Consider the following 8,616-nt stretch of genomic DNA (forward strand, 5'->3'; position numbering starts at 1 on the left):
CATCCAGTTGTATCCACATTCTCTGTCGTGTATTCAAATCATCATCTTCAAGTAGTTGTGGTAAATGATCTCTGAGAAGTTCCAGAAAATTTTCTCTAGTGACATTTCCATTGAAGAAATAAGGACCAATCAAGTAACCATTTATAATCCCACACCAAACATTTATACTTCACTGATGCTGATTATCTACTTGTCTATGCCAAATAGGGTTAACATTCGACCAATAGTGACAATTATGTCTATTCAATTCATTATTATTTTTGAACGTCGATTCATCAGAGAACATAACATAATAGAAGAAATTCGGGTCAGCTCTGATCATCTGTTGTACCCAATGACAAAATTGTACACGCAATTGCATATCCTGTTGACTAAGAGCATGTGTTAACGTGATATGGTAAGGATGGTATTTCACATTCTTCAAAATTCTCAAGATCGTTGTTTTCGGTATACCAATTTCTCTAGCCATAACTCGACTACTTGAGGATTAAGATGAATAATAGTTACCAAGATAACGAGCACATGCACATCGTCTTCATTATACTCACGATGTTCTCTTTGGCGCCTCAAATAGCCTTGGCGAGCTCTTCGTTCAAGGTTCCGGATTATGGAATGATTCGGGTGTTCTCTTTCGGGATAACGATTCTGGTAAATTTGCGAAGCTTTATGATAATTTCGTTGACATTCTCCGAGAACAAGGAGAAATATCAACAATCTCCGAAGGAGTATAATCAGCCATGAGTGTTGTCAGTGGACGTAAACTCCTAAATAATGAAGTATGATACTGATCAACAATAAAAAAGATTCTCATAATCAATTGATCCCCAAGTAGTAACAAATAAATTTCCTTGTGAATTTCGATAAAGGGTATTATTTCAAGGATAGACGATCGACTCGAGATGGGTCGGTATCAAAATGTACTCGGAGTATCCCGGGTGTTATTTCTCGAGTATATGGATGTTATTTCTCACGTGAGTAAATCGGTATCGAAAAATACAAAATTTCAGAGTACATATATTCCGAGTACTTGTACTTCGAGTACGGGATACTCCGAGTACGCACACAAAGAGGTGGAGGGCGGTTTGGAGTCAGAAAATGCGCACACTGTACTTATGGGCGAAGCTTTTTACTTAAGTCTTAAATTATAAACTTTAAAACACTGTAACTCAATAAAAAATTATCCAATTTAAAAAAAAACCGTTATATTCATCTCGTTGTCAGCTACAATTTTTATTTAATGAAAAAAATCGACTTTCATTTACAAAAATGGCCGCCATGATGAAATCTCTAAAGTGGCGCCATCTAAAATTAAATTGATAATATCTTCATCTTTCTCCCTCGAAGCCATAAAACTTTTGTCTGAAACAGTTTTTTGAAAAACTCCTTTTTGAGATATTCGCGTGGATTGATTAAAATGGTCTACCCTGTATATTAAGAAAATGCTTAGAGAGAAATTGGAAAAGAAATTAACCAGCCAGGTAAGATGAATAATTTATTCTATATATAAAATAGTTTTTTAATTAATTGTGTCTTGCCATTCAACACGGCCGTGTTCTGTCATAAAAAATTCTTTGAATACGTCTCGAATAATAAATGCAGCAATTTCCCCCTTGTCGTGGTAAACTTTGTAAACCAGTGTCAGTACTATGATTATACTCATGATCTTGTACATTAATATTGTAATCTCGGAGATAATTGTGCTGTAGCGAGCGTATTATTTATTTGATTATTATGCTACATTTAAGGCAGTTTTAACGCACGAGGAACTATTACAACATTTCGGTTTAGGTGAAAATATATAAAGATGCTGACTTTATTTAATACAGACTAGAACTGATTACTTAATGCACGTGTGACTTAAAGCGCGAGCAATTAGCTTCTCTTTGTTCTCTGATTCCTTCCAAGGCTCTCCATCTCGGTATTCGTGCTGCCCTCTCATTGGTCGGGCTAGTTCTGCCTTGTACTCCTTAGATGCCGCCACATACTCCTCCCCGAGTGCCTAAGTCCTCATTTTAGGCGCGAAATTTGACCTGCTTCCGAGAGTACGTTCTTGGCTGGTCCGGCCTGGGGGTGGAAGGTTGGTCGAGTCTATCCGAATCATCCCATGCAGTCTCACATTCCGCCAATGTCTCTGTGAATGCTGGTTTTAGCCTCTCGATTGGAATATTGACAGCTTCCTCTCTTAAACGAATCTGAAACAAAGAATCAGAAACTCTCCGAAGGATTTGATAAGGTCCTTCATATGGCGACTCCAGGGGTCCTCTCGCTCTGTCGACTCGTAGGAATACATGTGTACACGTGTCCAATTCCTTATGTACAAATGCTCTTCTCTTTACATGATGTGCTGTTGGCGTTGCCCTCACATCTTTCATCCGTTCCCTGAGTTTCTTGGCAAAAACGTGTATGTCTTGAGCTCTTGGTTCTTCGTTAATGAAATATTCTGCTGGCAATCTTAACGTTGTACCGTAAACTAATTCCGCTGCTGTAGCCTTGATGTCTTCTTTTAAACTTGTACGTAAACCCAAGAGTACTATTGGTAATGCTTGAATCCAGTTTTTATCTTGATGACAACGAATGGCGTTTTTTAGAGATCTATGCCACCTTTCTATAATTCCATTAGACTCTGGGTGGTAAGCTGCTGTACGCATTCGCTTGCTTCCTATTAATTTCATAAGCGAGTTGAACAGTTGCGATTCAAATTGTTTTCCTTGATCCGTTGTAATTGTCGCAGGGCTTCCGAAACGTGCTATCCAACCATTTAATATTGCTTCTGCTACAGTGTCTGCTGAAATATCTTGAACAGGAACCGCTTCCGGCCATCTTGTAAATCGATCGATTATTGTAACACAATATCGATAACTTTTTATTACAGGCAGTGGTCCTATTATATCAATGTGTATATGCTCGAACCGTTCCTTCGGCATTGGAATGTGCTCTGGTACAACTCTATTGTGTCTGTGAATTTTGTTTCTCTGGCAGGGTATACAAGTTTTTACCCATTCACCTATATTCCGATTCATTTCTGGCCACACGAACTGTCGGTTTATTAATTTCTTCGTGGTCCTTGCGCTTGGATGAGCTAGTCCGTGTGTTGAATCGAATAATCGTTTCCTTAAATTTTTCGGTACGTAGGGTCGTACTGTGTCCGTAGATAAATCGCAATATACGGTAGTATCCGTATCGTCTAATCTCACTCGTTTCAGCTGCAATAAGTGTGGTCTGTCTCTTAAGAGATTCTGTAATTCTTCGTCCGTTTGTTGCTCCTGTGCCAGTTCCTCCGTGGTAACAATTACGGGCATGTCAATAGCTTCGAGCCGTGATAGTGCGTCGGCTACCACATTGTCGCTCCCCTTAATATAAATTATTTCGGTACTAAATTGTCCTATATAATCCAATTGTCTAAGCTGCCTGGGTGAAGCCTTTGATAATTTTTGCATGAAAGCATACGTCAATGCTTTATGATCCGTTTTCAATATTAATTTTCGTCCTTCGACTAAAGCGCGGAAAAATTTTAAACCGCTATAAAGAGCTTGCAATTCTCTGTCGTACGTACTATAATTCTTTTGAGCTGGACTAAAAGTCCTTGAAAAGAATCCCAGAGGTTCCCACTTTCCTTCGTGGTACTGCTCCAAGACTGCCCCCATCGCCGTATCCGACGCGTCTGCCTTAATTGCTAGTGTTGCATCCCTCCTTGGATGAGCTAATAACGTTGCGTCCACAATTTGCTGCTTATATTCGTGAAAAGCTTTTTCCGCTCTGGCCGTCCACACTATTTCTCGTTTGTCGTTTCTTCTTGCTCCAACCAAGTATTCGTGCAGAGGTGCTTGGACATGCGCTGCTCCGGGAATACATCTTCTGTAAAAATTGACTATTCCTAGAAATCGTCTAAGTTCTCTAATATTTACAGGTTTCTTCATTTCCTGGATCGTTTTTACCTTGTCTGTTAACGGGATTATTCCTTGACCGTTAATTGTATATCCTAGGTAACTAACCTCTTTTTGTCCAAAACTGCATTTCGCCGCATTAATCCACAATCCGTTAGCTCTTAAACGTTCGAATACTTGGCGCAAGTGTGCTTTGTGTGTCTCGATATCCCTAGAAGCTATGATCATATCGTCTATGTAACAATAACAACTATCGATACCCTTCAACGTTAGATCCATAAACCGTTGAAACGATTGTGCCGCGTTTCGCAATCCGAAAGGCATGACGTTATATTCGTATAGGCCGTATGGTGTTATTATCGCTGTTTTTCTTCGATCCTCTTCCGCGACCGGTATTTGATGATAAGCTCGTGCTAAGTCTAATGTTGTAAATATCGTACAACCTTCTAAATTCTGAGCGCAGTCGTACAAATGTGGTATTGGATACTTGTCGGGCTGCGTACTTTTATTTAACCTTCTATAGTCTCCACAGATCCTCCAATCTCCATTTTTCTTCGGGACTAAGTGTAACGGGTTAGCCCATTGACTACTACTGGGTCTACAGATTCCAGCATCTAACATGTACTGTATCTGTTCGCGTACGACTCTTGTTCTTTCGCCTGATAATCTTCGAGCAGGCTCCGCCACTGGTGGTCCTGTGGTAACGATATGGTGTGTAACATTATGTTTTACTGTTTTATAACTCACCGGTTTGGTCACCTCGTGAAATTCCTTCAACAGCTCAGCAAACGGACTCGTAGGATCAAATGTGGTAATTTCTCCGACGTTTCGTGTTACTACTCTGCCAGGCGCTTGTAGTCTCGTCGTTCCATCCAGTAATACTCGACGTTTTAGGTCAACTAGCAAGCCAAAATGAGCTAGGAAGTCGGCGCCTATTATCGCCTGCTTCACTCCTGCTACAATGAAATTCCATTTCATGACTCGACGCAATCCTAAATCTACGCTAACGAGCTCTGTACCGTACGTATTGATTAAAGTATTATTTGCTGCGAAAAGCTGATATTTGCTTAGAGTCAGTCTTCCTTTTGTAAAATTCTTCGGCAATATGGATACATCTGCACCCGTGTCAATAAGGAACTTCGTGCCGTTCTTCTTGTCCGTAACGATGAGACGCGGTGATTTTACGTCGCCCGGTCCCGTCTCCCGACACTGCGACGCGTCTAGTTTTCCGACTCTCTAATCGGTTTTTTCCAGGAACATGGCTGACGGCATTTCCAAGACTTATCACCAAACTTTCGATGATAATAACAATATTCTGTTTCGTTACTATTATCTTCGCTATTACAATCGTCCTCTCCTCGGCTTCGCGAGCGTTTCCGAGCGAACCTCGATATTCCACGTGAATAACTACGCTGTCTACCTCTCAAAATAAGTTTTTTTACTTGCTTTTTTAATTCAGCGATCTCGTTCAAGATGTGGCTGTCAGGTCCTTTTTGCTCAGCACTGGCTACTTGCACCGCCGACACGGTAGGCCTTGTCACCTCCATCACTTTATCAGCTTGAGCGGCCAATTTTTGCAGATCCTGCACCTCGCTGATAGCCAGAATAGTACGCACATTCTCAGGGAGTTGTTCCATGAATATAGTTTTCAGTATTTCATCCGTAACCTGTCCAACCGCTAAATTTCGTAACCTCTGCAGAAATATTGAGGGTTTTTCATCACCTAGTTCGTGTGATCCGAGTAGCCTTCTTATTTTCGTCGCATTTGTCTCTCCAAGCACAGAACAAATACGTTCTTTCAGTGTTTGATACTTGTTACACGCTGGCGGGTTTACTAAAAGGTCAGCTACCAAGGGCAAGACCGTTTGATCCGTATACAAGATCACATAACGGAATTTAGACTCGTCACTCGCTATTCGGTTGATAGCGAACGTAGCCTCTACTTGCGCGAACCATAGAACCGCGTTGTCCTTCCAGAAAGCAGGCAAACGAACCGCATTCGTCGCACTCACGATCGTCTGCACTTAATTGCTGTCTCTAACCTGCAGAGAACCTGCACCTTGCACAGATGTCCCCGCTTCCAATTCGGCGTCCAGGAGCCTCGTCACCGCCTCACCGCCATCAGTTCGTGTTCTAGAAGGCGATCTTTCCGTCGGCATGATTTCCTCCCGGTCACGTTCCTCGAACTCACTGGAACCACTTTCCAGCGGCTGCCGGTCGTTCTTCTTTGTTATCACGTCGGGGTCACCAATTGTAGCGAGCGTATTATTTATTTGATTATTATGCTACATTTAAGGCAGTTTTAACGCACGAGAAACTATTACAACATTTCGGTTTAGGTGAAAATATATAAAGATGCTGACTTTATTTAATACAGACTAGAACTGATTACTTAATGCACGTGTGACTTAAAGCGCGAGCAATTAGCTTCTCTTTGTTCTCTGATTCCTTCCAAGGCTCTCCATCTCGGTATTCGTGCTGCCCTCTCATTGGTCGGGCTAGTTCTGCCTTGTACTCCTTAGATGCCGCCACAGTGCAAAATGCATGTAGTCAAAATGATTTTATCGGCATTTTCTGGTTTTAACTTCAATCTTCGATTATAAAGCAGAAATGTTTGGCTCAGTATTCCAAACGCATTTTCCGAAACTTTTCGCGCGCGTGAGAGACGATAGTTAAAAATTTTTTTTAATCTATCTCTCTGAATTTGTGAACCAGGATATGGTCTCAATAGATATCTTTTTAATGGAAATGCCTCATCCCCAACTATGACATAAGGCATAATGTTCTGTGTATTAGGAAGCGCATGGTCCTCCGGAACGTCCAATTTCTTGTTTTTAAGGGCTTTACCCAATTTAGAATTGGCAAATAGGCCTCCATCGCTATTCTTGCCTTATCCGCCTATGTCTATTGCAATAAATCTATAATGTGCCTCCACTAATGCTAAGAGGACAATGGAAAACGTTTTTTTATAATTAAAAAATTGAGATCCACTGTTTGCGGGGGCTTAAATGATCACATATTTCCCATCAAGAGCGCCTATACAATTAGGAAAATTCCAAATATCCCAAAATTCTTCGGTAATCTTTTTCCATTGCTCTGCTGTAGGTTGTGGCATTGTTAGTGCCATCAAATTCTCTATTATCGCTTCGCATACTTGGATAATAATTGATTGTACTGTTGAATGTCCGAGTCGGTAACTGATTATTAGCTATTGTTCTAAATGAATCACCAGTAGCCAAAAATCTGCAAAGTATAAGTTTTAAAATATAAATAAATATATTCTAATATTTCATAAAAATGTACTGCATTGAGAAATTGAAGATAAAAATATGACATATTACTCATTTATTATTTACGAAAAACAATGAAAACTATTTACTCATTTTAACTTTGGTAAATATGCCGATTAGGGGAGCCAGCCCCAATGACCTTGACCTTGACATATATTGTCAAGGTCGCCCTCCTGAGTGACCTTCAAAAAGTTTTAGCCGTCGCTCGTTGCTTATTAAAAAGTTATTGACAAAAGAAGTTTCGAAAGTATAGCAGTTATTTTGAATATTAAAAGCCCAAACAGTTAAATTCAACGTATTCTCTGCTTTAACTTAACCTAACCTGGTTAGGTTGTTTATTAAAAGTTATTAACAAAAGAATTTCGAAAGTATCGCTTGTTCGTTGAAATGTAGCTTATAGATCTTATTGACACCGTATATATAGAACTGTAGTATGTAAACACAGCGGGGAGATACTACGATTTCCGGAGCGCCAAGTTTTGACCGTGGATTCTTTATCTACAGGTCATTACAACCAAAACTTAAAGAGTGGTGAAAGTGGCTATCTGGTTTAGTTTAGGAGATATGGAGGTTTTTAGTTGGAATTTGAGAAATCGACAAAAACGCTTTTTTGCCAGTTGCAGACTATTTTCGCGTTATTCAGAACAATATAGGGTAAATATTGACAATAACGGAGTCCGTCCCGATGACCTTGACCTTGACATACAGGGTGGGCCATTTTAATGTCCCACCCCAAATATTTCTTTTCTTACGCCTTTTACAAAAAACTGTTTCCTACAAAAGTTGTTTGATCTCGGGGGGGGGGGACACAAAATAGTGATATCAATTTGTTCGCAGATGGCGCCACTTTCGAGATTTCTTCATGGCGGCGATTTTTTAAAATAGAAGTCGATTTTTTTCTCGAAATAAAAGTTGTAGCTGACAATGAAAGGAATACAACGGTTTTTTGTTTTTTGAAATTGGACCATTTTTCGCTGAGTTACAGTGTTTCAAAGTTTATAATGTAAGTAAAAAGCTTCCACGCCCATAAGTACAGTGTGCGTACTTTGTGACTCCAAATCTCCACCTGTGTGTGTGTGTGCGTGCGCGCGCGTATGCGTGTGTGCACGTGTGTTGTTTCTCTCCATTATCTGGACTAATGCTCTTCTGTTCAAACTTCCGTTTGATGGTTCTTCAGCTCGAGAGACGCATTCTCCAGTGCTTAGCATTATCCAGGATGAACGACGTGGACATGGCGGGGCTTTGGTCTGTATTCTGAGATCACATTTATCGATAAATGTGATTGGGCTCAGAACCAACTTGCTGAAGATCCATCTTTCTTCTCGAGGATTCTTTTCACAGATGAATCGACGTTTAATAACAGAGGAGGAGTAAACCGTCACAATTGTCATTATTGGTCCGAAAATAATTCTCATTGGCAGAGAAATGAAGAATTTCAACAC

The sequence above is a fragment of the Ooceraea biroi genome, chromosome 9 (assembly GCF_003672135.1).
Source record: "Ooceraea biroi isolate clonal line C1 chromosome 9, Obir_v5.4, whole genome shotgun sequence".
NCBI classification, from domain to species: Eukaryota; Metazoa; Arthropoda; class Insecta; order Hymenoptera; family Formicidae; genus Ooceraea; species Ooceraea biroi.